Source organism: Lissotriton helveticus, chromosome 4_1 (assembly GCF_964261635.1).
Source record: "Lissotriton helveticus chromosome 4_1, aLisHel1.1, whole genome shotgun sequence".
Taxonomy (NCBI): domain Eukaryota; kingdom Metazoa; phylum Chordata; class Amphibia; order Caudata; family Salamandridae; genus Lissotriton; species Lissotriton helveticus.
Genome location: NC_136063.1, coordinates 859,588,240 through 859,612,229, shown reverse-complemented (window position 1 = coordinate 859,612,229; position 23,990 = coordinate 859,588,240).

Sequence of the window (23,990 nt, the reverse complement as noted above, 5' to 3'; positions counted from 1 at the left end):
TACCAACCAATAGAGAGAATTTTTGTCTCTAACTTGTTTAGAGACAAAAATTATCGCCGCAAATCGGCGATTTTTATTGCAGATAAACCTTGGTATTAGCAAGGTTTATCGCAAATGCGATAAAAAACGGCCGCAATGCATGAATATCGCTGAAAAGTCAGCGATATTCATGCATTATCGAGCAAATGCTCTTAGCCATGTTATCCACCTCCCATTGGATAACATGGCTAAGAACTGCTCCTGGGCAGGTGTTAGCTTTTGGAGATATTCGCGCTTAGCGCGAATATCTCCAAAAGTTGGTAATAGGAGATAGCGATGTTAGCGACTGTTTCCAGTCGCTAACATCTTGGCACGCCCACTTTGAATGTCATTAGTGATAAATATCACTGACATGCAAAGCGGGGCCCAAGATGGTCACTATCTCCTATTAGCTGTCGCTAACTGGTGTTAGCGACAGCTTGGTAATAGGGAGATAATTTTATCTCCGCTTTCTTGGCTTTTAAAGCCCAAAATGCGGAGATAAAGCCCCTTGATAATATGCCCCGTTGTCCTTTCACTGGAGTTAGCTGCAATAGATCTCCAAATACAATGATGTGTTTGCCTCCAAATAACACATCATACTCTGTTTTAAGAATTTCTTGCATTCTTAAATGCACAAAAGCAAGCATTACATTTGATACCATGCTTACCTCATCAATGATAAGAAGTTTAATCTTCTTCAAGACTGGGGAAACTTCACAACAAGCTTCTCCAGATAGCTTGTGGTATTGTAATTTATTATCATGCTCCACTGGCAGCATCAATAAGCGATGTAAAGTAATTCCATTAATGTTATGTGCTGCCAACCCAGTTGGAGTGGTAACAACACAAGACAGCGATGACTCCGTTCTTTTCTGCAGATACGTTGCAATTGCTTTAATCAGTAAACTTTTTCCAGTTCCTGCTTCTCCACTCACGTACAGTCGGACAGGTAAAAATGATGTACATGAGCACTCTTTTTTCTCATGAGATAAACCATGCTCAATCTGTTCTGTGACTTCGTCATATATTTGTCTCTGCTCAACGTTTAGTTCTTTTTCCAAATCTTCTAAGTTAACTAAATCCTCCTGAGCTTGTTCCATGGCTCTTTCAACTTCATCCACAGTGGCAGCTTCATTTTGTATAATTGGTCCTCCTAGTTGATCCTGACTCAATGAAGCAGAACTCTGACTGTCTTGAGAACTGCCTCTAGCAATCTCTGCTGCAATTGTAGCTTCTTGCTGTATTTCCTCGTTCAACATTTGCAGATAATTTGAAAAAACAGGACATTCTACGGTATCCTTGGTTGCATTGAACGAATCTTCATAAGTAAGAAAATCTCCAACTAGTTCCTCTTCTGTACGCCAAGGCTTAAAGAGTTGTAGAAGAGCTTAGTAATAAAATTCCCTTTTGTCTGGAGATTCACAACTCAGTTTTCGATGATTAATCAAATGGCCTTTTCTTTGTTTCACCAGACAGCCTTCACATCCAATTACAGCATATACACCTTTATTGATATCTTCTGTGACGTTCCTCTTAAAAGTATAGGTTTGCAGAACTTCATAGAGACAAACGTTCTCAAGATGACTACTTCTATTTGGATAGTATGTATCCAACATGTTTGTCTTCAAAATATCTGTACTGTCTGGTTCTTTCTCCGCCAAATACTCTATTTCTTGTACAGATTTCAAAACTCGGTTTCGTATTGCAGCAAGACCTAGACTCACCCAAATGATGGTTCTAGATTTGGCATATAGACTTGCTGATGATAACCGATAAGAACATTCATATGCTCCAATTTCTCGATGCAACATCATCTTCAGACTGTAACTGTATAATTTCTTGCTTAGACTCTTTTCATGTGAAATTTCTTCCCACATTTCCTTCAGTTCCGTCTTTTCTGATTTTGTGATGTAAGACGTCACATATCGAGCCAAAGCAATAGAGTTGTCAGCAACATATTGAATATCCATGTTAGCATTCCACATGGACAAAATGACTGGGTTGTAGTCATTATGTATTTGGACTCCTCATTTCTTCTTAGGTTGTATGTATTTTTAAGTGATTTTTTTGTCACAGTATGTCGCAGAGAAGACATAAAATTGTTCACTCTTCCTTTCGATGTTACTGGACGTGGAAATGCAAAACGACATTTTGTGTAGAACTTGTCCTTGGATTTGTATTTTCGACGACAGTATTTTCCACAACAATGGGTTTGAAAGCGTAAAACTTGATGTCTTAAATTGTTTTCTTCTGTACTTTTCGGAACAGCACATATAGAATACTGCTCAATGAAACTCATCACTTTCTCATCTGAATCTGTTCCAAATTTTTGTGCATCTTTAATCCATAGCAGCATATGTATGTGAGGAGCACCTCTTGCTTGATACTCCTTTCTCCAAAAGAAATCCAACACCTCTCCAAGCGGAGGATTTTTTTTGTTTGTAATAAAAGACATCATAGCTTCAAACCTATGATTGAAATACCTGCATACCTTAACTGGATCCAAAGAGCACAGTTCTCCAGGTGTCTTGTATTCAATATTTTCAATGTTTTTATTTGCCTCTCGTAGAAATTCAAATAAGTCTTCCCAAGCATACTCAGCACAGCTAAGAGTGAGGAACCATGTAGGAGTTCCTAAGTTTCTTAGCATACATTTCAATTCCCCATGACGACGGTACCAATACTCGTTAGTACCACACTGACATGCCATGAGATTAATTAGCTGAGATTCCAAAACACTGTCTTGCAGTTTCACTTTATCCATAAAGTCCCTTGCCGAAACATTTGTAGATGTACTCCACTTTTCAGTATATGGTTCACTGCATAAGAAAGTCCAGACAAGTCACTCTCAAACAGTAGATGGAACAAATATGGAATGCATTGACAAAACCTTGGATCTTCTGCATATAATCTTGAAGTCGGGTATTCAGATGCAGGAATTTGAACAGGTCGGTCGTCATATCGTCCACCTTCACCTGTTGGAAATAACTGTGGAAAACAACGAGCTTCCAAACTTTCTTCCCATACACTAATGGGACTTCCTTTTGCTTCTTTCATTTGAAACAAGTCAATAGCATTCCCCATTACTTCTTTGGAATGCAATGGATGAACACTATAATGTTCATAAATGTCTTCACTTCTAGAGACATCAACTTTTTCAATTTGCCCAGCTGAGAAATCACTGTCCTCTTCTACAGTTGTTCCCTCTTCTCTTACATATACATTTTTGTAGTAGTGATTGTTCTTTACCATATACAACCTTGCCTTTTTGACTTTCCTAACATCCACTAATTCTTGCCAGATTTTCTTACTCTTTGTCGGAACACCATTAACTAGAATAACCAGAGGTTCCTCCTCTACTTTTTCTACACCAATTGTATCAATATTTTTCTTAAAATCTAGAGGCAAATAAACAACTCTTCCCTTTAATCCTCTCTGTAAATCTGAAGAAGGCAATTTCCCTGTCTTAGGCTCCATGCGAACAATATCCTGAAAAGGATGCACACATTGAATCAGAATAGACTCATAGGTATTTAAATCCATCAATTCAGAAGGAATGTCTACCAACTCCAGATTATTATGAACAGCTCGAGCAGGCATTCTGTTTTCATTTAATGTATTATAGCAATATTTACAAATACGTTGATCAGAACCCAAATCAAAACAATTTTCTACCAACAAATAAGTTGCAAAATCCTTCCACTCGTTATTATTTACCTTTTCGCTTTTTACATATAAATCAACTAATCTAGTCTGATTCTTATAATGAGTTCGTCGACAACACACACAAGTAAAATTAGGCCTTTCACTTGAATTGACCTTAAACTTTGTAATTTCATGTTCAAATTTTTCTGTACTTGAAATCTCTACATTCTCTTCCACATTACCTTCTATTACTGTATCAATTTCTGCACTGCCTCTTTTTCACCAAAGTAACAAAACTCAATTTCTTCACAAATGTAATTCACATCTAATTCAGTTCCATGCAAAATAACACTGTTTAACTGTTTTGGCTTAAGTGCTGGACTTTTGGCATAATACAACCTTCTCACTAATTTCCTCACTTTATTATGATCCCCTACTAACATCCTAAAATGGTGAAAACACTCTGACATACTTTTCTTGAAAGACAAGCCAGTGAATGTCCATTAAAACCTGTTTTTTCTCTTACTCTACAAAGATCTAACTCTTGCAAAATGTTCATTTTTTGTTTTAGACTTTTCTTAGTATATGTCTGTAAGAAACTGCGAATCAAATCAATTGAATCCTGTCACACACTACAAATACTACTACAATTCCAACAGACATGCTGCCTAAGATTCCCTACTAGTACATATGCTAACGCCTAAATGACTTTAAAAAAACATGTACTTCCATATTTTTAAAGACATCAACTAAGCAAATTATTCACCCAGATCCGTCTAAAATCAAGCTTGACTCACAGTGTGATCTTAGGCACATGACCAGGATGTTACATGTAATCTACCATGTCTGTCTCTGCATGCAGTATGTGTTTGTGCGAATACTATATCACTGCCTCTACTGGCAAAAAACAGACCACATATATATAAGCAAGACATAACATTCCTTTTTCATTTCAAAGGCACACCCTGGATCTTGATTGCACAGCTTAGAGCCTATTTCTGAAGTAAGAGGCCTAACAGACATGCTTCCTGAGATTCCCTACTAGTACATATGCTAAAGCCTAACTGAATTAAAAAAGCATGTACTTCCATATTTTTAAAGACATCAACTAAGCAAATTATTCACCGAGATCCATTTAAAATCAAGCTTGACTCACATTGTGATCTTAGGCACATGACCATTATGTTCCATGTAATCTACCATGTCTGTCTCTGCATGCAGTATGTGTGTTTGTGCGAATACTATCTCACTGTCTCTACTGGCAAAAAACAGCCCACATATATATAAGAAAGACATAACATTCCTTTTTCATTTCAAAGGCACATCCTGGATCTTGATTGCACAGCTTAGAGCCTATTTCTGAAGTAAGAGGCCTAACAGATATGCTGCCTAAGATTCCCTACTAGTACATATGCTAAAGCCTAACTGACTTTAAAAAAAATTATTTCCATATTTTTAAAGACATCAACTAAGCAAATTATTCACCCAGACCCATTTAAAATCAAGCTTGACTCACAGTGTGATCTTAGGCACATGACCAGGATGTTACATGTAATCTACCATGTCTGTCTCTGCATGCAATATGTGTGTTTGTGCTAATATTATCTCACTGTCTCTACTGGCAAAAACCCAGACCACATATATATAAGCTAGACATATCATTCCTTTTTCATTTAAAGGCACCCCCTGGATCTTGATTGCACAGCTTAGAGCCTATTTCTGAAGTAAGAGGCCTAACAGACATGCTGCCTAAGATTCCCTACTAGTACATATGCTAAAGCCTTACTGACTTTAAAAAAACATGTACTTCCATACTTTAAAGACATCAAGTAAGCAAGTTATTCACCCAAATCCATTTAAAATCAAGCTTGACTCACAGTGTGATCTTAGGCACATGACCAGGATGTTACATGTAATCTACCATGTCTGTCTCTGCATGCAATATGTGTGTTTGTGCTAATACGTTCTCACTATCTCTACTGGCAAAAAACAGACCACATATATATAAGCAAGACATAACATTCCTTTTTCATTTCAAAGGCACACCCTGGATCTTGATTGCACAGCTTAGAGCCTATTTCTGAAGTAAGAGGCCTAACAGACATGCTGCCTAAGATTCCCTACTAGTACATATGCTAAAGCCTAACTGACTTAAAAAAAACATGTACTTCCATATTCTTAAAGACATCAACTAAGCAAATTATTCACCCCGATCCATTTAAAATCAAGCTTGACTCACAGTGTGATCTTAGGCACATGACCAGGATGTTACATGTAATCTACCATGTCTGTCTCTGCATGCAATATGTGTGTTTGTGCTAATACTATCTCACTGTCTCTACTGGCAAAAAACAGACCACATATATATAAGCAAGACATAACATTCCTTTTTCAACTCAAAGGCACACCCTGGATCTTGATTGCACAGCTTAGAGCCTATTTCTGAAGTAAGAGGCCTAACAGAATGCTGCCTAAGATTCCCTACTAGTACATATGCTAAAGCCTAACTGACTTTAAAAAAACATGTACTTCCATATTTTTAAAGACATCAACTAATCAAATTATTCACCCAGGTCCATTTAAAATCAAGCTTGACTCACAGTGTGATCCTAGGCACATGAGACACATGTCATCACACACACACAAAGAGAGAAATGACACACAGAAAAAGATAGACTATGCACGTGCAAACTGACATGAGACATAGACACAAAGTACCCTTTAAGCTAAGAGAGGCAAACTGTTAGAAGGTACAGGTGACATTATTGAAAAATTTGAAAATGTAATTCCTTATTTCAAACAGACACTCAGTGTGATCCTTGACCAAAATTTAAAAGCCAGACATTTTACCAGAAAACATTTTCCTTAGTAAATCGTTTTTTACACAAAGCACAGCCCATTTAAATGACCACTACAAAACAAAGCAGAAACCTAACTCATTTCCAAAATACATTTCCAATATGCACCATGCAATTTTTAAACAGCATTACAAAAAAACATGACACACAATGCAAGAATAAAGAAGCACAATATGCTTCTCAAGCTTCCCCATACTGCATACAACAGTCTATCTTCATTAAATGAATCATATATCAGATAACACACAGCCACAGAGTAAGGTGAGACACAAGCACAGAGTATCCTTTAAGCTAAGAGAGGCAAACTGTTAGAAGGCACAGGTGACATTATTGAAAAATGTGAAAATGTAATTCCTTATTTCAAACAGACACTCTGTGTGATCATTGACCAAAATGTAAAAGCCAGACATTTTACCAGAAAACATTTTTCATAGTAAATCGTTTTTGACACAAAGCACAGCCCATTTAAATGACCACTACAAAACAAAGCAGAAACCTAACTCATTTCCAAAATACATTTCCAATATGCACCATGCAATTTTTAAACAGCATTACAAAAAAACATGACACACAATGCAAGAATAAAGAAGCACAATATGCTTCTCAAGCTTCCCCATACTGCATACAACAGTCTATCTTCATTAAATGAATCATATATCAGATAACACACAGCCACAGAGTAAGGTGAGACACAAGCACAGAGTATCCTTTAAGCTAAGAGAGGCAAACTGTTAGAAGGCACAGGTGACATTATTGAAAAATGTGAAAATGTAATTCCTTATTTCAAACAGACACTCTGTGTGATCATTGACCAAAATGTAAAAGCCAGACATTTTACCAGAAAACATTTTTCATAGTAAATCGTTTGTGACACAAAGCACAGCCCATTTAAATGACCACTACAAAAACAAAGCAGAAACCTAACTCATTTCCAAAATACATTTCCAATATGCACCATTCAATTTTTAAACAGCATTACAAAAAAAACATGACACACACTGCAAGAATAAAGAAGCACAATATGCTTCTTAATCTTCCCCATAGTGCATACAGCAGTCTATCTTTATTAAAAGAATCATTACTCTCCTTTAAAATTGCTTTGGAAGATGTAGAAAAGTGTCAGTCACACACACCAGATTTTCTTAAGCAGAATCTCTGAATAATGCTTCTGTCACTGCAGCCTCAGAATAATGGCACATAGTCCCTCTCATTTCAGACCCATATACTTGTACATAACCAATCAAAATTCTTCCCACACAAAATCAAAACCACACTGCACATTTTAATTGGTTGTACATTTCAACACTTTGAAACTCACATAATATTCACACATCCCCCCAGTGCTCATTCACCCTGTTACCATGGTAACTCCCACCTAACCCAGCACACAGTTCAAAAGTTCAGCATACTATGTTGCAAAAGAATCCAGCAAGGCTGTTTAACCTCTCAATGTACTAGCTAATCATGTGCAATGTTTCTTTAAATGACTTTTTCTCAACCATTAAAATGACTTCTTTAAAAAAAAACATGCACCCTAATTTTCAGTGGTGAATTTTAAGAAAGCACCAATCATTTCTTGTTTTTCGAGTGCACTGAATCTCAACCACTTTTTTTCATAATTCCTACTTTCAAACTGCCATTTAATTTCCACAACTCATCTGAATAGAAGCACATCTACCTTCAAGATGCCAAAAGTCTAGTTTGTGGGTCATAGCTTTGTCTACTGGAGTGAACAATTTGCAAGTAACAGAGGTATTTACAACCTTTATTTACCAAATGTGGACATTGTGTGGATTGATCAGAGAGGATTAAGAAGTCACCAATTGATACCATTGATAAAATCCTTTATGCATCTACCACACCCTGACCTCATAATTGTGCACTGTGGTGGAAATGACCTGGGCACTTTGACTGGGGTAGGTCTGGAAATGCTTTTAAAGGACATCTTTGGGCAATTGATGTCACTTTTTCCAAAAACTGCCTTGGTATTTTCTAATATATGCCAAAGGCAAAAATGGAACTGGTCCAACCAATTTTGTCCACAGATTGAGAAAGCAAGGAAACATGTGAATAAAACTGTTTCTGCTTTCCTCAGAGACTATGGTATGGGTTCCATTTACCAGAACAACTTGCGTTACAACATGCAAGGCATTTATAGGAGAGATGGTGTACATTTTACAGATGAGGGGAATAGAGTCTTCCTCTTGAATTTGAGACTCTGCATTGGTACCTACTTGTAGGTACAAAAAAAAACACATAACACAACAGCTCTTTTCAGAGCTACCCTACCTCTAAGCACTCTAAATTATTTTTTTACTCTACTTTTTTACACTGTTTTTCCCCGTGGTGCTCTCAGGGTGCGCGTACCGGTGAGCGTACATGGGAACGCACCCATCGGTTACCCCGCAAAAATTTAAAAAAACAAAGTTTTTTTGCCCATCTGGGTCCTTCTAGGCCCCCCTCAGAAAACCTAGGGGGTCAGGGGGCGTCTACCCTACCCCCTTCTAATCATTTCCCCCTTTTTATTTTCACCTCTTGTGTCTCGATTCTACCAAGACACAAGATGGCGGACTCTCCGGACTGTTTAGAATGTTTACAGACACCCGAGAGCCAATCAGCTTTCCGCTCGAGCACTTCCATGGCGCGCCGGGTGCGCTCCCCGGTAAGCGTACCGGTGAGCGCTCGGAGCGCGCCTATAGATATATATGTGTTTTTGAAGTTAATTTTCGAAAAAACCACTGGAGCAATTTTCACCAAATATAGCAAAGGTACTTCTGCGTACCAGTCCCTACAATTTTGCAAAGTTTGGCGTAATTCCATTCAGCGGTTCGGGCTGTAGCCTTGTCAATTCGTCCTATGGAAATTAACATGGGGAAAACATGTTTTGGTACCCCCCTTTTTTCTCGGCCCCCACTTCACAAATCCCCCCGAAACTTGCAGGGAAGGAGCGGCGCGGAGCTGGCCAAAATTGTGGAAAATTACACGCAAATTCCTCAACCGACGCCAAAGTTATTCCCAATAGAATGTTGCGGATTTCCTATGGTAGCTAGGTCCTAACTATAACTACCTACTGGCGACCGACAGTAGGTAATATACATATATATATATATATTCATGTTTTAAAACGTAAAATTAATATTTTAATGATTATAAAAAATGAATATATAGTTTGAAATATTTACTACCATTCATAAACTTTAAAGAATAAACTGAAAATAAAATGATAATACAAAATTAACAATAATACATTAAACATATTTTTCCTATATATTTTAGATTTAGATAAAAAAATAAAACAACATTTTAATTAAAATGTACATTTTCGAAATCTTTAGATTTTCTGCGATATTGATATATGTTTTAGAATGTATTATTTTTAAAATCATGTGATATCATCTATATATTTTTATTTTAATTTTCATCAAATTAAAATATATAAAAATATTAGTATAACAAAATAGATTGAAAAAACGTGAATTCATTGTTTTGCATATTTAAAAATTATCAATTTAAAATGTATATTTAAAACATACTTTTAAAAAAATCTCCCCAGCCTTATCCCCTAAAACCCAATATCCCACTACTAAAAATAAGCATTTAATAATTAATTATATAAATGAATACAACTTAAAAAACGAATTTAAAAAATGTCATACATAAAAAATTATCAAGCTAAAAACGCAAACAAAAAAAGAATGCACATATACAATCAAATGCGCTCCAATAAATTACTTTCTAATTAACACTTACAAGTGTTATTACATGCAACAATATTTTGTACATCAATATTAAAAACAACACTGAAAATTATGGGCCCGATGTACAAAGGTAAACTTATACTTTTGTGTCAATGTACTACTTTTTGTTTTTTGCAGAGTTAAAATTGGACCAAAAGTCTAACATTGCTACTTTTCATTATTCACAAGGTGAGTTACTACTAGTAAAGTTAGACTTTTGATCTAAGTTTACCTTTGTGAACACCGAAAAGTAGTAAAGTTCGAATTTTGGTCTAAGTTTATTTTTTATTTTGTTTATTCAATTCATAGAGCGCACTATCACCTTGCAGGCAACCTGGCGCTAAGCAGCTCAAAGGCAGAGGTGAGACAGAGAACAGAGACCGGTCATCTAATTCTTGGGGAATAGCCATGTTTTTACGTGCTTCCTGAAGGGGAGAAGTTCCATGATTTGCCTGATCTCCCAGGGAAGACTGTTCCACAGTCTAGCTGCTGCCACTTCGAAGGATCTACCCCCTGACCTGACTTTCCTAAATCTAGGCACCTTCACCAGTCTAGCCGAAGACGAGCGGAGCGGCCTAGAAGGGGTGTACCAATCAAATTGTTTACGGAAGATCATAGGACCAATCCCATGAAGGGCTTTGAAGACCAGGCAGAGAGATTTAAAATGCACTCTCTGTCTCAATGGGAGCCAGTGAAGTTTTGCCAGAGCTGCCAAGGCGGAGGACCTTCTAGGCAGCCCTAAAACTAGTCTGGCTGCTGCTGACTGGATCCTTTGTAGTCTATCCAACAGGAAATTGGGGGAATCCAGCAGGAGGGCGTTGCAGTAGTCAAGCCTACTGAGGATGGTACATCTTGCCACTTGAGCGCGCGCCTGAGAAGGTAGTAATGGAAAAATTTTACGGAGGGACCTAATAATCCCAAAACAAGAAGCTATTGTTTTTGTCACCTTGGCTTCCAAGGTAAGCTTGCTATCAAACATGATGCCCAGGCTACGGACAGTTTTGTGTGGCCGGACTGAGGTCAAAAATCCTGGAGGCCAGAAATTGCCAGGCAGGAGATAATGGATCCTGTTTGCAGCACACACGATCACCTCTGTCTTGCCTGCGTTCAATTGTAAGGAATTGGCCTGGAGCCAGCGGGCCGTGTCCTGCAGGCAATTGTGAAAAGCCTCCACAGACTTTGAGTCCTCACCATCAAAGGAGAGGATCTTCTGAGTATCGTCTGCGTAATTCACAATATCAATATTATGAGAGTTAATGACTGCAATCAGAGGTTTTAAGTAAATATTAAATAAAATAGGACTGATTGCCGATCCCTGAGGTACACCATGCAACGCAGTAGAAAAAGCGGATTGGAACCTTTGTGAATCCTGGAAAGTAGTAAAGTTAGACTTTTGATCTAATGAATCGGGAATCGGGCCCAATATTTTTACCTTTGATATTCCTTTTGATGATATTTTGTGATATCCTGATATTCTTGATGCAATATGTTTGTATCACAATATTTTTGGGGGGATATTTTGTCCATACACCTCCAACCTGGTCAAAGCGTTTAACTTCTAAGCTAGGGGCAGATTTAAATCCTGGCCCTTGGTCTATTGCTCTGCCAAGACGATGCAGTAAATTACTCATATTCCTGATAGAGGGTACACCCATCAGATTTAAGGACATTTCGCTGTTGCTACTTTTGGAAGTGTTTAATGAAAATTGGTGGCATTCTACGAACTGAACAATTATAAGAATTATAAAGACTCAATGAAGTGCTCAGCATTTCATTTTAACCACATAGACTTAATCTACATATGCATGCCCTGGTAAAATCTAGCTAATGCTTACTTTGCAAAAAATACTCATTTACTTGTCAACTTTCTTCATTTTATTCCTGTGACAAATGTAGCCAAAGGCAAAATGTAGATTCCACAACAGTAAGAACTTACACAATCAGAAACTGCCCTCACTTTGTACAAGATTAACTTTTTAATTGTGTTGCCTTGATTATTCTACCAAGATAAGTAAACATGCAAATATTGCAATCACACTTTTTGTTTTGCACGCGCATCTGATAATAGACATGTTTGAAGTAGAAACAAAAGTCCAGATAAGAAACATTTTGTCAGACATACTCCATTTCATTAGGCCAATTATCATCACTTTGATACATCCCTTTGGTTTTTAACAGTAATCAAGGATCCTAAAACTTGATCTGTTTTTGGACTCATAGCAACATCTCTTTTAATAACAAAAAGTGTGGGCATGATGAAAGACAAATATATAAAGTGATACAAATGTGTCTTAATGAGGTATCAAGTGATTTCTGGTCTGTCACAATTTTGTACATAATAAGTCGATAGTAAGTGCAAATATTTCAAACATACTATCAATCATCTGTCTGCTTTATAGAAGGAAGGATAAAACACTGAATTAATGCATCTGTTAAACTAACTTGCCAAATAAATTCAGTCAACGCCCTGAGGCACCCTGTGCAGAACTAACAGGCAGAGGACATACGTTTGTCCCTGGCACAGGATTGCTCTATACAGTTAATCACTCTTATTTTTAGCAGATGCGTTTGCTCGGGTATATCAGAGCTTATTTTGTTTACAATCTTTAATTCATTAGACCTATGATTGATATGCACCTGCAAACACAGGTCATATTTTATGAAATACTATTAAGCATTACTCTCTAAAATAGCTCAGACCTGTCTGGAGGCAGCACAAATAATGGAACACCACCCATTTTCTCAAAAGTAAACATGTGGCATGCATTTTTTTTCACTGGAGGGAATGTGGCCCTCCACTTAGCACGCCAAGCCATTCATTTTATGTGCCGTGTTCAGATACAAGAGCTTCTGTGCACGCTATTTTGTTTATGCCTTGAAGAATCGAACAATATGTTAATTGCATTGTGTACATACAGATGCGCTGAGTGCAGTGTACTATATAATACAGTTGATGAGTGTAGGGAGTAGCTATTAATATTTAAAAGAGGCGAAGCCTCGAATGGGTCACGATGCCCCTCACCTTCCTCAATAAAAATGTAATAGGATCAGTGTAGTATTTTGTCATTAATGAAATGTTAATGTTGGAATGTAAAATGTAGGGTATGAGAATGTTGGCAGAAGGATTCAGTGAGTAATTGGGAGGAGAGCTGCTTGGTCGCATAATAAGTTAATCTTTCTTTAAACTGCGTAGTGTATTTACTACCCTTTATTCCACGTTTGACAGACACGCATTGAGGGAGGTAGTTAACACGACTAAACTTTCAGACTCCAAACTGTGTTGAGAAAGTTCAAAGTTGTGTGTATTACGGACATTGAGGATGCATAAACTGCTTGGTCTTCTTCTGCCATTCAGGGTGATCGTTGTGCTGCGTAGTGCGTAAGATTCCCAAAGTGTACTGCACCATTGGAAGTCAACAAGCCCTGTGGTAGACATGCTTCACTGTGCTTGTCATAGGTCATGCAGCATGGTCAAGCATTCTTTTCAAGAGCGTCTAGATGGTGCAGCTACAACGTTCTGATCAAGTGTGCACTGCTACATTGGAAGTCGAGGCATCCTCTCCTATGCACAATCTTCAGCATTTATCATAGGCTAAGCAGCATGGTCCGGCGCCATTTTGTTGAGTATCTAGACCACACTGAAATAATGGTCTGTTCAGCTTTCTGTTGGAGAGACAGTAGGAAAAGTTGATCTATAATACCAGGTCGAGTATCCAAACCACAGTGACTTAGCCGTCTGTTCAATGTGGATTCGCATATCACATAGAATTAAGGGGCATATTATCAAGGATCGGCGTTAAAATTCTCGCTGCTTAAGAAGTGATAATTGGCTTGATAATACGCCTTTGAGAATTCCAATAGAAGCCCATGTTCACAGCAGAACATGGGCTCATTATTGCCACTTTAGCGGCAATTTACTGCCGCTAAAGCGGCAATAATTTTAACGCCGTTCCTTGATAATATGCCCCCCAGTCTGATCATCTTAAAGCGTCTTGTGAAATCAATACTGACATTGGGAGGATTTATTAAGTCTGTGGTGGGGAAGAGATGACTAACGGCCCTTGCTTTAGAACTAGTCCACTTATACTCATTGTTAATACAAATATTACATTGAATCCACCTATTGAGTTTTCATGTTGCCCTGGAGAGCTACCAGTGTATTGTTCACAATGGAAAGATTATTTTTTAAATTACCTTGCATCTATTGATTTCAATGGGACTTTGACAACTGAAAGTAAAAAGGAATATTGTTGCACTCTTTAGGTGTGGAAGGTCCCAGGATTTAATGTCTTCTGTAAAGGGAGTCTGTTGTAGGAGATGTTAATGTTTCCAATGAAGCTATTACACAATAGAGACATATTCTTCCCCAAAAGTATGAAAACCTATAACCAGATCAAATTGATTTTACTGAAAACAACAGGATTTGTCAACGTATGAATATGTTACAGCTTTAAGGATGTTATCTTTAGATTGCAGATTCAGCACATTACTTGAGGAACTTATACATGACCAGGTTGTGATGCATGCGAATGAACTGGCTATTCAAGAGAGTCTATGGGTACATTGGGAAGCTGAGCTAAATGATCTTATGCCGTTATTTGAAAAGCTGAAATGTTAGGACAGCGTGCTAACTTAAAAAAGTAACTGTTGAAACTGATTCTGAAGCTGTAGCTAAAAAATTGCCTAATGAATCTATCACAATTAAATCACATAAGACGGGTAAACCACGTTACAAAAAAATTACAAAGAAATTTTAAAGTGTTACAGATGTGATAGCACCAATGATTTGCCATTCAACAAGATTTGCCCTTATATCAAACAAAAATGTGTAACATGTGGGAAGGTAGGACACTATGCTTGTGTTTGCAGAACAAAACCACCAAACATGGCAGAGTGAAATGCCTAGAAGAGGGAGACATGGGAACTTAAGTGATGGGGACAAAAGTGGAAACTATAAGGTGTTACATATAAAGGACAATGTAGTATTGAACATTTCAGTGGAAGGATGTAAAAGCAAACCTATATGTTTTATAAAGATTGTTAGTGTAGATATACATATAGCAGCATGATCTTGTTCAACCTACACAATTGTAAATGAAAGTGTGTGGAGAGACAATTTGAAAAAGAAATTGTATTCCAAATTAGAGATGTCAGACATTGCCCTGGAAATTGACACAGGTAAAACCATTGAGATGTTGCGATGTAGAAGTCTTATTTTCAGATGTATGAATAGAAAGGCATAAGGCAAACTTTATGTGACGAAGAAAGGACTGTCAGTTTTAGTGTGGATAGATCAAAATGATTTGCATATCGTTTTAGACCCCAACAGTGAGGAGCAAGTTCTGGCATTGGACGAAGATGAAATCACAAGGAAGAAAATGCCCCCCAAAAATTCTAATGTGTTCAGCAGTAAAAGTGGTTGTTTGAAAATTTTTGAACAAAGCATTGCCCTTAAAGATAAGACAATTGCTAGAGCCCATGAAGTTAAGAATGTTCTCATGTCCATTAGAGAAGAGTGCACTGAAGAATTGTCATGTTTAGTTGAAGTTAGTATTATAGAACCAAACCAATCAAATCACCTGAATGGGTAGCTAGCTATCCTTAGTAGTACTGCTCAAGGCCAATGGATAGGTGAGACTTTGCACTGATTTGCATGTTTTAAACAATAATATTGTTGTTTATCAGTTTCCCTTGGCTTGACTAAATGGAATGCTTACCATCACTAATGACATAAACGTTTTCTCCACATTAGATTTGTATGCTGCATATCATCAGGTTCGCCTTCATGTAGAAAGTAAAACATATACTGCATTGAACATGCAAGTAGCTTGGTTCCAATTTAAAAAGATACCCATCAGCTGGGCAATTGCCTCAGCAGTTTTTCAATGCCTAATGTTTGATTTGTTTGCAAAGATGGAAGGCATGTTATTTTAGTCATTGGCAGACACAAAGAAGATCATGATAGAAAATAAGAAACAACACTAAGGGCCTCATTACGATGAGATTCGAAAAGACTGTGACCGCAGGTTGGAGGCTTTCTGAGTCTCACTGTGGGTTTCACTTTCGACCACCGCATTATGATGCAGGTGGCAGTCACAACTGAATCCAGTTGGCTAGTTTACAGCTGCAGCACAAGCTCCTATTGGGAAATGGGAGTATGCACCCCTCCATGTGCGGTCGCATTTAATTGCTCAATTCCACGACGGTGTCAGGCGAAAATTAGTCTTCCTGCCATCGTAGTAAGGCCATAAATGTTTTTAAAAACATGGTCTTACTACTAAAGAACATGTCACTTATTTAGGACATAAAATTAGTGGTAATGGTAGCAGACCAAAGAAAGGAATGTTCTGTGCTAAATTTGTGAACAATTATTTATGAAAACTTTTCATTTATGGAAGTTATTAAAGTCCAATGTAAAGTGTATTATGTCAGGAAATTGTACCTAAGACTTTCTGGACATCAAAGAGGCCTATTTGTTCTGCACCAGCATTACAGAGATTTTACAGAGGTTTGATCCCCAAACCATTAGCATTGTAACCATTGACACTAGTATTACAATGTCAAGGGTGGTATTGTCTCAACAGGATGTTAATTTTACAGAAGTCAAAATAGCTGTTAGAAAGGGGGGTCTCTAGTTGGCAAGGGCTTCAACCTTAACCAAGTAGGGACCTTTCTTCCTAGTCAGGATAAGGGAGTTACACTCCTAAAATAACCCCTGCTTACCCCCTTGGTAGATTGGCACGAGCAGTCAGGCTTATTCTACGGTAGTGTGTAAAGCATTTCCACGTAACCAATAATAACACATTCTATTTCCAATATTTTTATATACTCATGACAAGACCAAAAATGATAAAAATCCAAAATACAATAGTTCCTTGAAGTTTATAGCTCCATCCGGGGCTATCCTGGCATCGTGAACAAACAAATCCAAACAGTTCTGGCTGACAGCATTGTCACGGGTTAGCTACGATGTCGGGAAGACCTGCAAAACAGTACATTTTGAAATGTAGGGCATCCACGACCTATCGTTGAGCTCCCGAAAGCAGGGCATCCACAGACGTCGGTTCTGGAGGCCGTTGCAGAAGGGTTGGCCCCGTGAAGTCACATACGTTGCAGATCAAACTCCTCGTGGTTGAAGTCAGGAGCGCTGCTGTCGGCGGGCATCGGATGCTGCGGTGCGAAGTGCAGCAGTGCGTCATGCAATGTCCTCAGGTCGCAGTGCGAGCAGCGTCTCAGTGGCGTCATCAGATGCTGTAGTCAGTGAGACCAGGGTCATGGTGCGAAGTGATGCGGGGCTCATTGCTGTGCTGGCATATCATGGTGCAAGCAGCGGTGTCGTTGTTGCTGAAGCGCTGTCATTGGCTGACGAGCTGGAGTTGATGGCACTGGCATCAGTACGCCAAGGCTGCGGTGCAGGATGGGGGTGGTGCATCATGTAACTTTATGACCAGTGCCTTCGAATCATGGTGCACGCAGCAGTGTCGATTTTGGCGTGGAGCATCGTCGTCGGGGATACCAAGCCGGTTTCGTGAAGTGAGGCGGTGCAAAATGCAGTGCTCACAAGGGGCGGTGCAAGCAGCAGCTGGGTGGCGGCATCAGCACGCGTCATCAGTGAGACCAGGGTTGCGGTGCGGCATTGTAGCGGACCCTCTGCTGTGTTTTCAGGACATGGAGTCGGCAGCAGTATCATAGACAGCGTTTTTCTTTTCTTTTTCTTCTGTTGCAGCCAAAAACTCACTGTCCCCAGGGCTTAGGGCAGAAGAACTTGCAGTCCTTTCTGTTCCTGAGACTTCTGAACAGGGGGAAAGATCTACCTCAAGCCCTTGGAGATAAGCAAAGAAAAGAAGTTGCAGAAAGTTTAAATCCAGTCCTTTCACTGCCCAAGACAGAAGAAGCCACTGCAGGCCAACACAGTAAAGCACACAGCAAAGTGGTAGTTCCTCCTCACAGCTTCTCCAGCTTTTCTTCTTGGCAGTCTTCTTGGTCCAAAAGAGTTTGAAAGTTCAGGGTTTGGGTCCCATTCTTTACAGCCCAAAAACGTTTGTCCTCGCAGGCAGAGAGTGTCTGTGCCCAGTCAGAACTAGTTCTGCCCTCTCTGGTGTGGCTTCCTGGTAGGAGGTGGAGACGGCATTGTCAGAGGCAGACCCGGGCCATTCAGGTGGAAGGAAATCTCCTCCTCTACTCTAAAAGCAGCCCAGGTCTATTTAGCCCTTTCCTGACCCACCTAGACTATCTTGAGCCATAACTTCTCTCCAGCTCCTGTCATTCAAAGCCCAGCAGAAGCCTACTGGATGTCTGAGCAAGAAAAATTTTCACACACAGGGGCATATTCTCAAGAACGTGTGATAACCATTGCAAAAGTAACTTAACGCAACTTCCAACATCGCAGTGTATCGCAGGAAAATGACGCTTTGTTAATCAAGCATTCTCAACACGGCGGTATCATGCCATAGCCTCCAGATGACGCGTCAAATGTCTGCCACGCCACAAAAATGCGAAGCGTGAATGCAAAAAATCTTGCGATGAGGCCAATCGCGGTACAAAAGCAGCAAAAACCAGCGACAGGCCTGCAAATCCCACGCGTCTGGTGGAAAAATGAACTATAAAAACTACAAATACAACACAACAGAAACAATCTAAAGTGTGTAGCAACATGGATGCACCATGACCTAGCGCAGAGGCCGACGCGAACTCCACAACCCCCACAGACCACCAGCAAGGAAGAACGGGGTCAGGGAAGGTTATGGAGAAGAGAGAAATGAAGACGAGGTGCAGTCCGCTGAAAAACCGGATCAGCGTTACGGAGGTGACAGAACACTACCATCAACTGACCCACAATTACACTACCGTGAATGCAGTTGGAGTGTCGAGGAGGCAAAGAGGCACTGGCATGATGTGACAACCTAAACCAGGCACAAACATGCTGCCAACAGGAAGGCTGCAACTGAGAAAGGAGGTCAAAGACCTGCTCCACAGGAGGAGCTGGAGGAAACCAAGGCCACAGTCATCAGTGTAGAGACGATGCAAGGAGTCGGAAGTACGCACACAGCTCGAAAGGACCTGATACAACATACATCAACAGGGTGAGTAACGACCAGGGACTGGGGGGACTGGTGGAGATGGGCACAATGGCACACATGCACAAAGAGTTCTAGCACACTGCACACCCACAATGACCCAGGATCATGTCCATGTTCCCCGTAGCACACTCCAGCACACACACATAGCGAGAACAGACACCCACATTGACGACAATTTGGTACAATGTGCAAAGACGACTCTGCATAACAGAGGGCACAACTGGGTCTGCACATGTGCAGAAATAGGCCTACTACATCTGACAAAGCTGTAAACTGTGAAATGGAAATATACGCATACAAACTCACATCGGTCATGTAGTCCAAATGTACACGGTCCCGCATTTAAATCCTGCACCACCAAAACAGTCACAATGTACATTGTCATACAGTCTGCATGTAAACAAGAGCAATGCGGCAACATACATGTCAACACAATGTCAACGTGCATCTCCCCCTCACATCAGTGTTGCCGGAGAAGACCACCACAACTTCGACACTGATGCCTTACAACAGCCCATGGACATCCCACACAACCCGCCACGAGGACCAGGGCAGCAAAGCTACTCAGAGGAAAATACAGACCCTGCAATAGACCATACAGCAGGAAGCACCCCCAAGCACAGCTGGCTCACAACACTTCACCTAGCCACACATGGCACCCCAATGCCAGGTGTCAGAACGCCAAAAGGAGGTGGCCGAACAGGTGTGGATGGGGTCCAAACCCATGGATGGTGAACCAGATCACATACGTGGGTCTCTAATATCCTTCAGGGATCGCCTACACCCCACAAAGGAGACTCCACTGCCATAGAAACACATGCAGATGCACATTCCTAGTACAGAAACTTGCAAATATCAGTTACACACCCACATTGGCTCTACCTACAATGGTCCAGTCCACTCCCCTTATGTATTGAGTGGGTGGCGACAAAGCTACATGTCCAAGCTCTAACCCGCTGCCTGCGGTGACATGTCTGCGTCCACAGTACACTGCACAATGTAATGTTGTAGGGCCCAGGGCCCTCATGCATACAACAAAACCGGTAAACAGACATAATATCGATGCAAAAATATCGACTGAACATAATATCAAGGTAAAAATATAGACTAGACAAAATATCGACCAGACATAATATAGACTACAAAAATATCGATTACTATCGATATTAATAGCCAAAATATCGAATCAAAAATATAGACTAGACATAATATCGACTAGATAGAATATAGACAACAAAAATATTGAAAATAAGGTAACTTTTTAATAATTTGTAATAATTGTGTAATATAAAGCTGTAGCGGGTTGTGGGTTTATAGGGGAATAGGGTGGGAAGTAATTTAAATATAATTAAATAAATCTGTAATATAATAGTAATTGTTAATTAATTATTAATTGTTAATTAATTAAAATAAAATTGGTAATTAATAATAATTGATTACTTGATAAATAATTAATTTTTCATACAATATTTTCTGTAGCGGGTTGTGGGTTTATAGGGGATTAGGGTGGGAAATAATTTAAATATAATTATTAAATATGTAAAATAATTATAATTGTTAAATAATTATTAATTGGTAAATAATTAAAATGTAATTGGTAAATAATTATAATTGAATAATTGATAACTCATTATTTTCTACTAAATTATTTTTTGTAGCGGGTTGTGGGTTTATAGGGGAATAGGGGGGGAAGTAATTTAATTTTAATTAATTAATTATGTAAATTAATAATAATTGTTAGTTAATTATTAATTGGTAATTAATTAAAATATAATTGGTAATTAATTATAAATATTTAATTGATTAATAATTAATATTTAGTAAATTAATTTCTGTAGTGGGTTGTGAGTTTATAGGGGGATAGGGTGGTAAGTAATTTAATAATAATTAATTAATTATGTTAATTAATTACAATTGTTAATTAATTAATAATTGTCCATTAAATAAAATTTAATTGGTAAATAAAAGTAATTGGTATCGGAAATTAAATTTAATTGGTAATAATATTTCTATTAATTTTATTTATTTATGATTTTTTTCCTTTTGCTACTGTTGCACTTACTGGAGTGGGAATAGTAATTTTTACCCCTATGCTATCCATAGTTTTCCTACTGTTGCAACCACTGGAGTGGGAATAGTAAATGTAATCCCTACGCTATCCAGCGCTTTTCCTACTGTTGCACCCACTGGAGTGGGAATAGTAATTTTAACCCCTACGCTATTCTGCGCTTTCCCTACTGTTGCACCCACTGGAGTGGGGATAGTAATTTTAACCCCTACGCTATCCAGCGATTTCCCTACTGTTGCACCCACTGGAGTGGGAATAGTAATCTTTACCCCTACGCTATCCAGCGCTTTCCCTACTGTTGCACCCACTGGAGTGGGAATAGTAATTTTAACCCCTACGCTATCCAGCTCTTTCCCTACTGTTGCACCCACTGGAGTGGGAATAGTAATTTTAACCCCTACGCTATCCAGCGCTTTCCCTACTGTTGCACATACTGGAGTGGGAATAGTCATTTTAACCCCTACGCTATCCAACGCTTTCCCTACTGTTGCACCCACTGGAGTGGGAATAGTAATTTTAACCCCTACGCTATCCAGCGCTTTCCCTACTGTTGCACCCACTGGAGTGGGAATAGTAATCTTTACCCCTACGCTATCCAGCGTTTTCCCTACTGTTGCACCCACTGGAATGGGAATAGTAATTTTTACCCCTACGCTATCCAACGCTTTCTCTACTGTTGCTCCCACTGGAGTGGGGATAGTAATTTAACCCCTACGCTATCCAGCGCTTTCCCTACTGTTGCACCCACTGGAGTGGGAATAGTAATTTTTACCCCTACGCTATCCAGCGCTTTCTCTACTGTTGCACCCACTGGATTGGGGATAGTAATTTTACCCCTACGCTATCCAACGCTTTCTCTACTGTTGCTCCCACTGGAGTGGGGATAGTAATTTTAACCCCTACGCTATCCAGCGCTTTCTCTACTGTTGCACCCACTGGAGTGGGAATAGTAATTTTACCCCTACGCTATTCTGCGCTTTCCCTACTGTTGCACCCACTGGAGTGGGGATAGTAATTTTAACCCCTACGCTATCCAGCGCTTTCCCTACTGTTGCACCCACTGGAGTGGGAATAGTAATCTTTACCCCTACGCTATCCAGCGCTTTCCCTACTGTTGCACCCACTGGAGTGGGAATAGTAATTTTAACCCCTACGCTATCCAGCGCTTTCCCTACTGTTGCACTCACTTGAGTGGGAATAGTAATTTTAACCCCTACGCTATCCAGCGCTTTCCCTACTGTTGCACCCACTGGAGTGGGAATAGTAATTTTAACCCCTACGCTATCCAACGCTTTCCCTACTGTTGCACCCACTGGAGTGGGAATAGTAATCTTTACCCCTACGCTATCCAGCGTTTTCCCTACTGTTGAACCCACTGGAGTGGGAATAGTAATTTTTACCCCTACGCTATCCAACGCTTTCTCTACTGTTGCTCCCACTGGAGTGGGGATAGTAATTTAACCCCTACGCTATCCAGCGCTTTCCCTACTGTTGCACCCACTGGAGTGGGAATAGTAATTTTTACCCCTACGCTATCCTGCGCTTTCTCTACTGTTGCACCCACTGGAGTGGGGAAAGTAATTTTAAACCGTACGCTATCCGGCGTTTTCCCTACTGTTGCACCCACTGGAGTGGGAATAGTAATCTTTACCCCTACGCTATCCAGCGCTTTCCCTACTGTTGCACCCACTGGAGTGGGAATAGTAATTTTAACCCCTACGCTATCCAGCGCTTTCCCTACTGTTGCACCCACTGGAGTGGGAATAGTAATCTTTACCCCTACGCTATCCAGCGCTTTCCCTACTGTTGCACCTACTGGAGTGGGAATAGTAATTTTAACCCCTACGCTATCCAGGGCTTTCCCTACTGTTGCACCCACTGGAGTGGGAATAGTAATTTTAACCCCTACGCTATCCAGCGCTTTCCCTACTGTTGCACCCACTGGAGTGGGAATAGTAATTTTGATCCCTACGCTATCCAACGCTTTCCCTACTGTTGCACCCACTGGAGTGGGAATAGTAATAAAAACCCCTACGCTATCCAGCGCTTTCCTTACTGTTGCACCCACTGGAGTGGGAATAGTAATTTTAACCCCTATGTTATCCAGCGCTTTCCCTACTGTTGCACCCACTGGAGTGGGAATAGTAATTTTAACCCCTACGCTATCCAATGCTTTCCCTACTGTTGCACCCACTGGAGTGGGAATAGTAATTTTTACCCCTACGCTATCCAACGCTTTCCCTTCCCTACTGTTGCTCACACTGGAGTGGGAATAGTAATTCTTACCCCTACGCTATCCAACGCTTTCCCTACTGTTGCACTCATTGGAGTTGGAATAGTAATCTTTACCCCTACGCTATCCAGCGCTTTCCCTACTGTTGCACCCACTGGAGTGGGAATAGTAATTTTAACCCCTACGCTATCCAGGGCTTTCCCTACTGTTGCACCCACTGGAGTGGGAATAGTAATTTTAACCCCTACGCTATCCAGCGCTTTCCCTACTGTTGCACCCACTGGAGTGGGAATAGTAATTTTGATCCCTACGCTATCCAACGCTTTCCCTACTGTTGCACCCACTGGA